Source organism: Leptonychotes weddellii, chromosome 3 (genome assembly GCF_054177405.1).
Source record: "Leptonychotes weddellii isolate Sample4059 chromosome 3, ASM5417740v2, whole genome shotgun sequence".
Classification (NCBI taxonomy): domain Eukaryota; kingdom Metazoa; phylum Chordata; class Mammalia; order Carnivora; family Phocidae; genus Leptonychotes; species Leptonychotes weddellii.
Genome location: NC_138371.1, coordinates 11,362,599 through 11,378,053, shown reverse-complemented (window position 1 = coordinate 11,378,053; position 15,455 = coordinate 11,362,599). Strand labels below are relative to the sequence as shown.

The following is a 15,455-nucleotide window of genomic DNA, read 5'->3' as shown; positions in this document are numbered from 1 at the left end:
ATTTTCTGGGAGAATCTTGCTTCAAACACTGTTCTCAGTTATGAGATGAAAGGTACTAAGACGTGGGTGCTCTTCATTGGACCGCAACTCTCAGAAAGGCTATTCTTCTCAGTAAGTCTATTTTTCTCTTCTGAGTAAGCTTTGAGAATTACATTTTCTCTATGCTGAAAGCTCTGTCTAGGCAGATTTACAATAATTGCCCTTTGGTGCTTTGGGGGAACTCTTACTCTCAGAGAGCCTTAATGGATACAAGAGGGTTTATTACTCAATTCTTGAGGGCACAGTGGTCAATTCCTTGAATTAATTTTTAGTATAGTGCAGACAGTTAAAAAGCAAAATTCCCTTTTGGGAATTAGAATGAGGAACTTTTGGACAAATAGTAAACCTTCAGGGAATCAAGGAGAATATATTATCATAGAAGCCTATGGAATTCTAAAGATAAGATAGAAAATTATGCATTAGGATTTTTCAGGGACTGGGTAGACATTTTCTTTCTTTTTTTTTAATTATGTTATGTTAATCACCATACATTACATCATTAGTTTTTGATGTAGTGTTCCATGATTCATTATTTGTGTATAACACCCAGTGCTCCATGCAGAATGTGCCCTCTTTAATACCCATCACTAGGCTAGCCCATCCTCCCATCCCCCTCCCATCTAGAACCCTCAGTTTGTTTTTCAGAGTCCACAGTCTCTCATGGTTCATCTCTCCCTCCGATTCCCCCCCCCTTCATTCTTCCCTTCCTGCTATCTTCTTCTTCTTCTTTTTTAAACATATAATGTATTATTTGTTTCAGAGGTACAGATCTGTGATTCAACAGTCTTGCACAATTCACAGCGCTCACCATAGCACATACCCTCCGCAATAGACATTTTCTTGATTCAGTAAATAAATGTTTAGTTTCTTCCTTCTAGGGTCAACTACCCACAGTGACATTTTGGATGATCATGGAATGACATGAAGGGATTTGTGTGCCATGAAATAAAGGTAAGTACATTTCTAAAAAAACAAACTAATAAAAGACACATTATAGAAGTCTTCATCCAGTAATGGAACTTGCAATAAATAGTCTTCATGTTTTAGTTATGATTTGTTTTATTCTTTAGCCACAAGATCTCAAGAAGCATTAACTTAGTTAATCACAACTAGTGTTACAAGAGGGTCAAACAAAACATAATTGAGAATAGAAGATGAAAAGTGGTTTTTGCTTAAAGGAAAGTTCATTTCATGGTTAGGGCCCACAAAGATATTTTCTATTTTTACTTTCATTAAAAAATGCTTCATTTTTAAGAGAGGTTTTGTTCAACCACAGAACATGAGGTTCTTTGATAGTATTTTTTCGACTTTGCTTCTCCCACATCCCATGCCATTGCTTTTTCTCCTACCACTTGAAATCTTTGCAGAGTTCTGCCTTTCACTCCAGTTTCTTGATTGAGGGTAATCACCATTTTCAAGTCTTACTTTTGTTCCATAATTTCTGCCCCCATTTGGTCTTTTTTCCTATGGCTTCAACTCTCACTTCTAGGCTGACACTGCATCTTGTGGCTACAAATTCAACTCCCTTAGAGAATGTTCTCCTCTTGTTTTTTTCTACCCTTGGGGCTCCCTGTCACCGAGAAGAGGTCATCTCAAATCTGTCTCTGTGGTGAAGCTCTCGCTCACCCTCTCAAGGCCAACTAATGACTTCTTTATCTGTGCTGTCTTGGTCCTTTCCACAAAGCTTCACCAATGTATCACAATTCAGGGGACATCTATCTCTTTCCTCCCGCAGATTATGAGGACAGCATTCATCTGTTATTGAGTGTGCTGTGCATAGTAGACAGAAATAAAGGATTGTACTATAAAGATTAAATTAAGAGACCCAGTTTGGACAAAATGGGGGTATTGGAAAAGGCAAGCCTCTAATTCTACTAAAAAGCACATGAAAATGTTGGAAAAAAGACAAGAAAAATGGCTTTGGTGACTCCAAATGCACATGAATGGAGAAGATAGTATAATTTCATGAGTTGGTAGATACTGAGGTGATATATCCAGGGATTGAAATGTTAGGGTCTCTTACTGCTGGGACCTGAAATTTTAACCCATATGAAAGGAGAAGAGATATAATCTTGAGCTTGAGGAAGGTGAGGAACTAGAACTGGGAGCTCTTCTTGAAATAGAATCTCAGAAGGATGGCTCCTACTGAGCAGCTAAGCCTGCACCATGAGTTGCCATGGAGATAAAATTTACATTAAGGGCCTTAGGAATTGTCAAGTATGTTTTGGATTGCTGAAATCCATGGATATTCCTCAGAAACAAACAAAATACCATTTGTTAGAGATAATTGCACAATCCTGATTGTGTGGGATTGCCATGGATAAATCAGTTACTCCTAAAATAATTTCACTAACACAAAAGATGAGGCAATTATCCACCATGAACAAAAGCTAGCAGACAAAACATATAGAAGGACTACAAAGTGTAAAGATAATAAAATCACATGAAAGATTTATAAAGTGTTTACAGTTATTAAAGATGTAAATAAGGAATAGAAAACATTAAAATTTGAACAAAATGGGGCACCTTGCTGGCTCAGTCAGAAGAGCATGTGGGTCCTGATCTTGGTGTTGTGACTTCGAGCCCCACGTTGGGTGTAGAGATTACTTAAAAATGAAATCTTAAAAAAAAAAAAGAAAAGAAAAGAAAAAAGAGCCAAATAGACCTTAAGCAAATGAAAAAGAAAGTAATTAAATCAAAATTTCAGAGAACAAGTTTGACAGATCAAGACTTGGCTGATGTATCTGTGACCTTGAAATGGGAAGGACGTCAGAGAAAAAGACAATTAAAAAGACTTTAATTTTTTCCACAGGAAGAGAAAACATGAAGGGAAAGCTAAATTTAGAAATATATGGAACAAGAATGTTTATAATCAATGAAAGACTTGTTTACTTAGAATGCAGAAGTATAGCAAGTCTTGAGTATAGTAAAATAAGGCCATGGCATAGTGTCACAGAAAAACCCTAAATCCAAAGGAAAATCATCCTTAAAATTACCAAAGAAATAGACTGACTTAGATGTAAAAAACTGACAACTAGATGGACAATAATTTTCATCACCTTAGGTGGAACCAGAAAGTAATTCAATTATAAAATTAAAAGCAAAAACAGTAGGAAAAGGCAAACTACACCATGCATATCCTAACCGAAAGCAAATTGTCACGGCGATATTGCTATCAGAAAGAATATCTTTCGGGGTGCCTGGGCCCAGTCAGTTAAGCGTCTGCCTTCAGCTCAGGTCATGGTCTCGGGGTCCTGGGATCAAGCCCCACATTGACTCCCCACTCAGCAGGGGATCTGCTTGTCCCCTTCTCTCTGCCCCCTCAACTTGTGCTCTCTCTCTCTCTCAAATAAACAAATAAAATCTTAAAAAAAAAAAAAAAGAGCATCCTTCAAGGCCAAAAACCCTAAGGGGACAAAGAAGTTCAATATATAAAATAAAAGGAACAATTTATTAGGAAATTATAGCAATCCTAAACTCTATTCTTCCAAACATAGAGAGAAAAGTATATAAAACAATAATTAACTGGAAGATGAAATTGGCAAATTCATAATTGTATTAGATAATATTAGAGGATTTAAAAATATTTATTTCAGAAACTGACAGACCTATTAGACAAAGAATTAAGGAAGATAAAAAAAATTTGAACAAAAAGCTTAGTAAGCTGGACCTAGTACACACACACACACACACACACACAACAATAAACTCAGAAAATTCAGTAAAATTAGGTAATACATATTATTTTCAAAGAAACATGGCACATTTCTAAAAATTAATTATATTATTCTATACCTCAAAAGAAATACTAAATATGATGACCACAACCTCTGTAAAAAAAACGTAACAACATTTGGGGTGCCTGGGTGGCTCAGTCGTTAAGCGTCTGCCTTCGGCTCAGGTCATGATCCCAGGGTCCTGGGATCGAGCCCCGCATCGGGCTCACTGCTCCACGGGAAGCCTGCTTCTCCCTCTCCCACTCCCCCCTGCTTGTGTTCCCTCTCTCACTGTGTCTCTCTCTGTCAAATAAATAAAATCTTAAAAAAAAAAAAGTAACAACATTAGACATCAGTAAGAAAATAACCCCAAAATACATTCTGAAATTAAAAAAAACCTTTTAAGCAATCTAAAATAATTAATGTGAATCAGAAATCATAATAATTATAAAGTAATAAGAGCTGAGTGACATTGAACTACTTTTTCAGAAGGTAAGACAGAGCAGAGAGCAGTGCTTACAGGGAAATAATACCAATTAAATCTATATGATTGAAAAAAAGATTGAAAATTACCTTTAAGAAGATAGAAAAAGAACACAGGCTAAACCCAAAGAAAGTGAGAGAAAAGAAAGAATGGAAAAAAATACGTCAACAATGGAATATTAAACAAAGAAACCCAATAGATATTAGAGATTAATCAAATAGGCAGTCCTTTGCCCATATTGGTTCAGTACCATAAAGAAGGCACAGAAATAAGTGGGAATAATGATATATAGATACAGAATACTATGGACTTGTACAATAAACTTGAAACCTTAGATGATACGAAGAAGTATGAAAGAAAAATATTTTACTATAAGTAACTAAAAAATTATATAGAAAACCTTAAAGAACCCATTCTTGCAGCCTACATAAACAAAAATACCACAGGCTGGGTGTTTTTTAAGATTTTATTTATTTATATGAGAGAGAGTGCGTGGGCAGAGGGAGAGGGAGACAAGCAGACTCCCTGCTGAGTGTGAAGCCTGACACAGGACTCAGTCTCATGCCCCTGAGATCATGACCTGAACTGATATCGAGTCAGAGTCTCTACCAGGGCACCCCAGACTGGGTGGTTTTTAAACAACATAGATTTATTTCGGACAGTGCTGGAAGCTGGGAAATCCAAGATCAAGACATCAGCAGATTCGATGTCTGAGGAGGGTCCCCTTTCTCGTTCGTAGAAGCCTGTCTTCTGGCTGTGTCCTCCTCACATAGGCCTCTTTTATGAGGCACTAATGTCATTCCTGAGGGCTCCACCTTCACCTAATCACCAGCCAAATGTTCCACCTCTAAATGCCATCATCCTGGAGAATAGGTTTTGACTCATGAATTTTGTGGGAACACAAACCTTCAGTGTATAGCGCCCATCAACAATGTTTCCGTTGGAAACAAAATGTGATTCACACCCCACACGGACATGTAAATTCAAGAAGCATTAGTTAATGGCTTAAGTATGAAAAGCAGAATTTTTAAGTGATAGAAGAAAATAGAGATTTTTTTTTTTTTTTTAAGGTAACGATTGTTGAAGTAATTAAACAAGGCCATTAGACTGAGGGGCTCTAAATCCTTTGGGAGCCAACACAGGCAGACGAAAACTGAGGCCAGACTCAACACACTTGAATCTGAGAAAAGGAAACCTAAGAACCACTAATCACAACCACCAACTAGTTTTTCCCAAATAAGGCAACTGTTTAAGCTTTAGTCAATCAAATGATTTCCTGTTTTGCTTTCATGTCTTCTCTATGAAAACCTTTCCAAAGCTCCTATTGGTGGATCACTTTTAACCACCTTTCGTTTGGCACTGCCCTGTTCAAATTGATGTATACTCAAAGAAACTCTTGAAAATTGTAATGTCCCTCACTTTACCTTTCAACACAATGTAGAAAATGATTTACTAAGTAAGACAACAAATGTATAACTAATACAGAAAAAAAATGTCTGCATGATTTATATGTGTTCTGACAGTACTTACGGAATATTTTTATTAACCTAGAGGGCAGTATTGAGGACTAACTGGAGAAGGGGTTGCTTAAAATAATTTGGCAAGCTTAACTTCTGCTGATCATGGGCCCCAGGGTTGTTTTTTGTAGAGTAGATTCCAAAATAGCACTGTTTCTCAAGGGCTAAGAGTTTGAGCCACAGTCTTAACTTGGAGTGGAGTTTACTCCATGCTCCTTTTGGGAATGGGGGTGAGTGAGCACTTTCTGTGGTCCCTAGATTTTGGGTGAGTGCAGCTCCCAGCATTTAATAAACAGGCACCAGGAGTGCTAAGTGCAAGGCACGGGACAGTGCAGAACAAAGAAGTGTTTTGTACAGCTAAGTGACAACTCCAGCTTCAATACAAATCCTTCCTTTGAGAGAGCTTGCCATCCCTGAGCAGAAATGTGGGACCACTACCCATAACAGAGTGCCTGGGTGTTTAGTCTGAAATCCCAGGCTGGGAGAAGGCAAACAAGGGCAGGGGATCAGGAGCTTTGGCAGAGGCACATGGGTGGAGAGCTCTATAACTGAACAGATTGAGAAAACGTCATGAGGCTTGTGGGGTGCTCAGCATTTAAGTCTGCTAATGCTGGATTTCAATAAGAATACCTTTTCAGGGGCGCCTGGGTGGTTCAGTGGGTTAAGCATCTGCCTTCAGCTCAGGTCACAGTCTCAGCGTCCTGGGATCGAGCCCGGTGGAGGGCTCCCTGCTCAGTGGGGAGCCTGCTCCTCCTCCCTGCTCATGCCCTCTCTCTCTCTCTCTCTCGCTCTCTCTCTCTCAAATAAATAAATAAATAAATAAATAAATAAATAAATAAATAAATAATTTTAAAAAAATATCCTTTCAAGGAGGCTGTTAATATAGATATGGCATTAGAAATGTCAACGTCGCAACAATAGACAAGCGGAGGGGAAGGGTAGTGTTTGTGTGCCAGAGTTAGAAGCTTGTCTCATCACCATCCCAGGAAGTAAATGTGAGAATGAGGCCAAGAGACGCCAACACCAGGGTTCAGTGGAGCCTTTCTGACCGCAAAACTCATGTTCTTTATTTTCCAAGATCGTTGAAATAGGTGTGATTATGCTCATTTATCCACTGAAGAAGTTAACAGTCAGGGAGCTTAGGTAACGATAGTGAGTGCTTGAATTTCAACATGGAGTTTTCTTTCTATATTCCAATATTCCAAAACTGGTCTTTACTCTCTTCCCTTTTACTTCAGTCTGTGCTATGTGTGTGTGTGAGTGAGAGAGACAGAGCAGGGAGAGAAGAAAAAAAGGGAACATTTGCATCTTGGCATCTTTTGGGTTTAGAATTGTTTAAAACTTTTTTTTTTTTAGTTGGAAGAGTTACTAGAATATTATTCTGCTTTTCCTACACATTAAGTTTTAACTGAAGTGAAAACAAGTAAAAGCTATCCATCCATTACAATGTCAGAAAAACAAGTTGCCTTTTCTTCAGCTGATTGCCTTATGAACCAAGGTAAGGGCTGTAGACTCACCGCCAACCACTCTTTCCAATCCAATTGCAAAAGTACGTGAAGGAATCAGGGACACAGCACTAGGTCTAATCGTTTGGTCTCTAAACCCAGAGTTCAGATGATCAGCTCTTGTCATTTTCATTTTACCGTAGAGTGAAGGCCTACAGCGCCTCCGTACATCAAACGCTCATCTTTCTTCTTCCCAGTTTTTATTTGTTTTAATTTGAAAAGTCTGCAACTGTGGTTCAGGGTGATTTCTCTGCTAAAACTATTTTCTTTGGATTCCAGCAGAGTGACCCAGAAGGCATTTGGATCCTTCCCTGAATGCGAAGTTAGTAAACGGCATCCTGTCAATATGAGAGTCTTTTCAACAATAGATCAGATAATTTGGCTGTTTCCTGTGAGCTAATCCTTGCCTATAATGAGATAATACTTTTAGAATAACATGGATTTCTCCAGGTTGTGGTGTAGCTGCAAATCACGTTCCCGTAATTTTATATTTTGACTGGCTGGCTTCATGGTGAAGTCAGGTTAAAAAAACGATGGAAAACTGTGGGTGGTTTCTCTCTAACACATTCTTAGAATGGGAGAAACTGTTCAATTCCTCCCATGACAGTGACATGTTTCTTTTCATGTGGTGATTTCTTCCTATTACAAATCCAGAGTTTGATTTGAGGGCCTTTGCACATTGTTTTTTTCTGGGTTAAAATCTTTGTGTTCTGAAATATGTGTATTTAGGAGAAAGAGAGTAAATTGCATAAGTATAGTAAGGATTTTTTTTTTTTAATTGTAAATTTCCTAAATGATTTCAAGGTCACTATTTCTTATTCATTGGATGTAATGAAAATGTTGCTGACAATTACTCATCCCTTGGTCTCCTACTACTGGATGCCATAAGAGCTAGTCCTGATACTCAAAGGTCCTATTTATCTATCTCCCAAACGGTCGGCTTCCGATGAAATTCACGACAATGTATATAACAAACATAAACTTCCTAAGCTTTAGATTTCTTTAATCAATATTTAACTTCCTTTTGCTTCATGTTTTATTTATGAAACACTTGCAAGAATTAGCATGGGTTATTGTTTTCTTCTTCATGATCTTATAAGGTATTTCTTCCTGCAGGTTTTGCTGTGCAAATTAGAATTGTCAGAAATAGAAGTATTCAGAAAAATGGGTTAAAATGGGTTAGAATTAAAACTCTACACCTTTAAGTTAACTGACATTGGATATTTACGATACCTAAAGTAACAATTTGTCTTTTCCTGTAACTACAACCAGAAAAGTGTCGGAACTTATCGTTAAACGGGTGCCCAGAAGGCTCATCCCGTGATGGAAACTGTTCCGTGCCTTCTAGCATCTAGGCCTATTTTACTTCCTCCGTAACAGAGTCCTGACATTGGTTGAACCATCATTGCCTGAAATGAAAATCCACATAGCTCAGCATTCCATACATGCTAGATGTGGCATGTGACCAATTTACAGCCATAAGATAGAGGGGTGATATTTTTGGGGCATTTTTCAAACGGAGGAACAATCCCCTTCTTTGCTCCTTTTTCTGTCCTATAGTTTGGAATGCAAGTGTGATAGCGGGAGCTCTGACAGGCATTTTGGACCATGAAGCAAAAACAAGTTGGTTGTTCATGGTGTTGGAAGATATTCAGGCTACACTAACGTCAGGTAATTCACCTCTGGATTTCTTTTAGAAGAGAGGGAAATAAAGTTCCTCTTATTTAAGACAGTCATTTCATTTTTTAAAGTTGTATGAACACAAGCCTAATCCTAACTGAAAAAAAATAATCTCTATAATAAGTAATGTTAGTTATAACAACAGTTATAATAACTAACATTTATTCAGTTTTTACTATGCCAGACAATATGCTAAATATTTTACATTAATTAATTTGATCTTCACAACAACCTTAGAAGATAGGTAATATTATTATTTCCTTTTAAATAGATGAGAAACTGAAGGTCAGAAGATTAGAGTAGCAGGCAGAGAATCCAGGCTCCAAAGTAGGTAATCTGACTCTTGAGCATTGGTTCCTACCACTGGACCTTGCACCCCCCTCGAAAAATCAATGCTGGTCACTTGCTAGTCAGCAAGTGGCACACTTCCCACACACATCACATCATCCATGGTCTCCTGCCATCCTCACCACACCTGTGACACATAGATGTATATGCAGACCAGAGAAAATAAACATTTGTTGATTAACTACTGTGTCCCAGTACTGTGGTAGATGTATGCTATATAATCTCATTTAATTTTAACCATTGTTCTGTGGGGAAACATAATGAAGCATAAGAGTTAAGAGTATAATTTTTGGAGACATACTGACTAACCTTAGGACTCCTACTTACTAGGTTTGTGACATTTTTCAAATTAGATAATTTATGGGCCTCCGGTTCCTCTCCTGTGTAAAGGGAGAGGATAATAGTGCAACAGAAGATTTTTAGGAATTAAATTAATCCCTGAAAAATGCTTAGAAAAGAGCCTGACACCTAGTAATGACTCATGCAATTGAGCTATTAATACCCTTCTTCTATTACAGATGAGGGACCTGAGGCCCAGAGAAGATGATGAACCGGCTCTTGTGGACAGTTCTCCCAGAAACAGACTCTGAGACAGAGGTTGGTTGCAGAAAGTATATTGGAGAGTTTTTTCAGCAGTAACACCTGAGGACAGGGGAGAGTGAGGATGGCAGGTATGGGGGGGATGTTAATCTGTGATGCAAACAGTTCTACCATTATCCTCTGCTGATGTCACAGGGAACTCTGGGCAGGGCTGGACCTTTAGAGCTGTCTCCATCTGAGATGGATCTAGGCTTTGCATCTGCCCTTTGACTAGTCCAGATGGGAAGGACTCCAGTAACCAGGCATCACACAGGGCCGAGACATCGCCCTCTGCTGGAGAGGGATGCCCTCATCGGACAGCCTCCAGGAGCCCACATCAGTCATGCATCACTCCTGGGGGTTCCATCTGGACAGCACAAAACTGTGCTCAGTGCACCAGCACGAGGTCCCAAAGTCATAAGGGATAGAGCTGTGTGCAAAGCCACATCCGTACGGCCTGCCTGCTGCCTCTTTGTGCTGTTACAATCCCTGTCCTACAACTTAGGAAAGAACAACGTACGTTAAGAAGGAATCACAGAATAACACTGGAGGGAACCCACGTGAAACAGCCCCCTAGAATGTAACTAACTAGCAGAAAAAAATTGATAGAACTTAGGTCATCACTGGCACTATTTGACTTTTTTCTCCTTTTTTCTGGATGGAGCTTCAATCTTAGACTGTGTTCCCTAGAGATGCCGAGGAATAAAGGAAGAACTGTAAGCTACCAAAATGAATGGGAAAATTAATTAATTAATTGTGTAACTCCTGGCAGATGTTTCACATTTTATTCTTTTCCAAGCCTTCATTATCTGTCCCTTAAGTTGAGTCTAAGGCAAATAAACCATTAGTGTTTGCATATAGTATTGCCTAAGATTTCACCAAGTCAGCTGCGGAGGCGGTGTCTGGGGACGAGAAGCCTGCTGCGTGTGTCCCCACCCTGTCTTCTGTCATTCCTACAGTACCACTGTGCCTGAGCCCTTCTGCACAGGCTCTAGGGGATCAACATCTTCTGAGAGCATCCCTGCATAAGAGAGTTGTGTCTGGGACGCCTGGGTGGCTCAGTCGTTTAAGCATCTGCCTTTAGCTCAGGTCGTGATCCCAGGGCCCTGGGATCTAGTCCAACATTGCCCTCCCTGCTCCACGGGGAGGCTGCTTCTCCCTCTGCCTCTCTCTCTCTTTCATTCTCTCTTTCTCTTGAATAAATAAATAAAATCTTAAAAAAAAAAAAGAGTCATGTTTGGAGATTGACACTGTACATGCCAGGATTAGGTAAAGAATCTTGCTAATTTTGTTTCACCGAGCTTTTCTGGGACTTGCCTTACCATTTCATCCTTTCTTAGATCGGAGTCCTAAAGAATGCATGCAGGGAAAGGCTACTCTCTGCTCACCTTCTATGTGTGGCCTTCTCCATTTCTGTTTCAGTTTGTCTTAGTGTCTCTTAGCAGGGGAAGGGGTGGTGACGGGTTCCATCTCTGTGTCCAGGCCCATCTGGTTTCCACATCCATCACTACAGGTTCAGAAAAGCCCCAGCAGCTCTAGCTGTGAAAGCCTAGACTCATATAGATGATCAATCCTCCTCATGATCTGATGGACGGTGACCAGGTTTGTCCCGTGATGCCGATAGCACCTTGCTTACTTTCTCCCCTCTCTCACAGTGTCGTTTCAGAGGTCAGGGATTCTGCCTTGATCTTTGTTCCTTACGATGCCCACACACCTATTCCACTGCCCACCCTGAAACCTAACTTTGCTTGATTACTTCCCTGACTCCCAGCCGAGCTCCTCCCTATCTCCTTTCTTGAGAAACCAGAGCCAGCAACCTGCATGGACTATCTTCTCTCCTATAGTTGAGTCTATACTCAGTTGTCTGCCTCTTGGTCCCTCCGGGAGGAGTCTCACCTAGTTCACCCTATGGGGCCACCTTGTACTGTACTTGCCCGTGTTTGACTTATGCTGGACCACCTAGATCCCCTCTTCAGGAGGGGACTAGACAACAATAGAAAACTATATGGATTTCCAGTAGCCTTCTGCTGAAGCAAGATCAAGAGGATGGGTTAGCCTGGTGGTGGGTATTGAGGAGGGCACATTCTGCATGGAGCACTGGGTGTTATGCACAAACAATGAATCATGGAACACTTCATCTAAAACTAATGATGTAATGTATGGGGATTAACATAAGAATAAAAAAAATAATTAAAAAAAAAAAAAGGAGCTGTACCTTTAGCTAGAACAACTTCCAGCTTCTTTTTGTCCCTTTCCGCTCTACTTTATGCCTGTCCCAGCATGCCTCAGTCTAGAGCTTCTCCCCCTGCGGGACCTAGATGGACAATTCAAAAAGAGGTCATTTCTCTGACACCTGGGCCATTTTTACTTAATCGGGCCTTGCTAGGACTGCTTCATCGTGATGGTGGAAAGTGGTAAGCCACTCTGATACTGGTAGGGGAGACGGTGCTAGACATTTTACTAGCACTACTGCATGTAAGGACAGTGAAGGACACTGGAAATACAAAGAAGAATGAGACAATGCCCAGCCTCAATAGCCTTTGATCTAGCTGGAAAGATAGTAAGTTACATAGAGTGATCTGTGCTGATAAAATAAAGCAAGGCTTTGAGGCTGAGTATTGTGGTCAATAATATCTGCAGTCAGAGGAAGGGTGCACATTACCTCTGCTTTAATTTGGGAAGACTGCATGGTAGAGGAAAGCCCCGAATTTGGCTTTGAAAGTGTAGGAAACCAGCAGTGAGCTCCATGCTACAGGGCTTTTTTGAGCAATGGTTTCCAGGGGCTAGTTTTGGGCTTTGGGGAGATTGAAAAAATAGGATAAAATCCTTGGTTTCAGGAACTTACAATGTAATTTAGAAATAGAACTAACACATGCGAAATATTAGCGGATGATAAATGTAAGGTAAATGTGTGGCACAGATTACAAGTACTGCAGATGTGGAGGGATAGGGAAATAGAAGGGGGCTGGAGAGGTCCTGAAAGTATTATCGAGACAGGGTAATGAAGCAATGTCTTAAAATATGAGTGGTATTTGAGTAGCGGAGGGGTATCCGGAGGGGTGAGTAATGAACTAAGAAAGAAAGACTCACACACAGACAGCCACCTGTCTTGGCTGGTCCAGAAGTTGTAACTTCATTATCAATAGCACCCACTTCTGCTCTCCAGTGTGTCTCCGTTTGGATGATAAATTAGGTGGTCACTGACTTTTGAGGGACTTCTTTATAACTCCTTTCAATGAACATTTCATTAATGTATCTACTAGAGAGCTCTATTAATACATCTCTATTTGAAGATGCTTATCTTTTCTGGGTTTCTGTTTTAGGCATTTTAAAAGTTGGCTTATTTTGTGGCATTTCTAATATAACTTTTTGAGTGAAAATCGAACAGCACGTGCTATTTGTCTCTGGCCCGTAAGACTCCATTACATGCATTATATATAACCTGTTTCCTTTGGAGGGTGATAGAGCAGAGGAAGCTGGTTTCTGTGGTTCTGATCTCACTCTCTTTCCCCCTATGGATTTGTTATATTACATGGTAGTAGAAAGCTCCATTTCCATTACGTGGAGTTCCACACTCCAAAAATATGCTTGAAGAAAAAAGGTGTTCATTAGAAAAAAGTGAAAGTGGCTCAGAAGGTGTTTCTTTCTTACAAAATAAGTTTCTTTTTTTATTATTATTAGTTTCAGAGGTAGAATTTAGTGATTCATGATGTGCATATTACAACCAGTGCTCATTACATCGAGTGCCCTCCTTAATGCCCGTCACCTAATTATCCCTTCCCCCCCACCTGCCTCCCCTCCAGGAACCTTCAAAAGTATGTTTCTTTGTTGCACAACAAACCTGTTAAGCTTGCCTCACAGCTGTGTATCTGTTTAGGGATTAATAAATGCTAATGGTCCAAAAGGGTAGGTATTTCATACCCCTTGGGGGAGTTAAATCTTTTTAGCAATATGTGGTTTTTACAGTTATGGGAAATCCACAACTTTAATTCCTGTTTTTGTTTCAGGGGCACAATAAGTAGGTAATGATACTTAAGAAAATAAGCAATTTAAAAATTATGTGGAATGTAATGTGTTATATTCCAAGCCTTATGACTTACAGGAAACTAAAATAACAGTTATGTCTTCTGGAAGGAAAAAAAAATTTCCAGATCTTTGAAAATCTTTGAATTTCTCATCTTATTTTTTATGCATGTATATTTCCCACACCCAAACTCCAAAAATAACTGTTTGCTATACAGTGAGATTCCTACCCAGTTTGAACCTCAGATCAATATAGAAAAAAAAATAGAGCTGGCTAAACAAAACATTTATTAGCATTATTCTGTCTGATTCTTTTTGCCCCTCTGTCCTTTCTCATCTGGTAAACTTGGCTGCGGATCTCATAAGCACTGGCTACTTCATGAGCTGTTTGGCATTCACACCATCATTTCCACTCCCAGCTAGGAATCCTGAGAAACCAGCCTTCCTTTGACCCTCTGGGTTCTAAACTCAGCCAGAACTTTAGAGTGAAAAATAAAGAGAAGAGCTTAGACAACCTTAGGTGGGAAATATTGTTTGGTTTGTAACTTGGTGGTAGATCATTCATTCCTTAAGCCAGATGAACTACAAAAATACTGAGAACAGCCACTGTATTTGGCCCTTCTGAAACATACCCTTCTGTGTGTTTGAGAAAGGAAAGCAGGAAGAGTCTTTCGAATGCATAATCTATAACTGTGCTATCCAATATGGCCACCACTACCCACATGTGTCTATTTAAATATAAACCAATAAAATGAAATAAAACCAGCCACATTTCAAGTGTTCAACAGCCACACATGGGTGTTGACTACCACACTGGGCAAAAAAGAATTTGAACTAAAACATTTTTATTACTACAGAGTGTTCTTTGGATAATACTGACTTTTACGATCTCCAATTAAAATGTGTAATAAAATTTACATTGTATTAAGTGTGACTATAACTTGTTCACTTACCGAAGAGGATACCATGAAGGAGTGTGGCTAATGGGGTGGTAACTTGGGAAAAGGAAACTTTTTGGCAGGAAAAAGAAAAGTGGAACTATATGGCAAGAAGAGAAAGTTTTGTTACTACTACCCCTTGGTTTATACTAAGAAGACTTTAACTCACTTCTTGCTATGAATTTTACTAACATTTTGCCCCAAGATTATTGAAAAATCATACATTTTCAGTTCAATTCCAGAAAAATTTAAAATCACAAAATGCTAAATCTGGATGGCTTAGGAAAGCCTTCATTTATATAAGCATTATTACATTTAAATAATAAATAATAGTTAAGGATAATAGTCTCTATTAATACACCAAAATGCACAAAACTTCCAAAAAATTCAAAAGCACATGGATGTGATCCTATCTCCCTTCCTGATTTTATGTGTAACTTCTAGCAATTTATCTTTCTCAGTTCATTTTCACCACACCAAAACTTCTAATAACACCTATTAGAGGAATTTTGTGAGAATAAGTATTAAGGCAAATGTGACTGGCAGTTTGTCCCAAATATTTGTATTCGTATGGAACTAATGTGAATGTAAATTCATATGGTACTAATTTAGGTAACAATACGAAC

The 15,455-nt window shown here is 39.2% G+C and overlaps 1 long non-coding RNA gene across 1 annotated transcript in view; it reads left to right on the top strand.

The window, feature by feature from the left end:
• Positions 1 to 924: 924 nt before the first annotated feature.
• Positions 925 to 15,455, top strand: part of LOC145720769 (uncharacterized) — a 22,238-nt gene continuing 7,707 nt past the window's right edge. The window contains exons 1-3 of the long non-coding RNA XR_014143983.1: positions 925 to 990; positions 8,822 to 8,932; positions 9,808 to 10,584. This is a non-coding gene — a long non-coding RNA (uncharacterized LOC145720769). The remainder of the gene's footprint in view (positions 991 to 8,821; positions 8,933 to 9,807; positions 10,585 to 15,455) is intronic.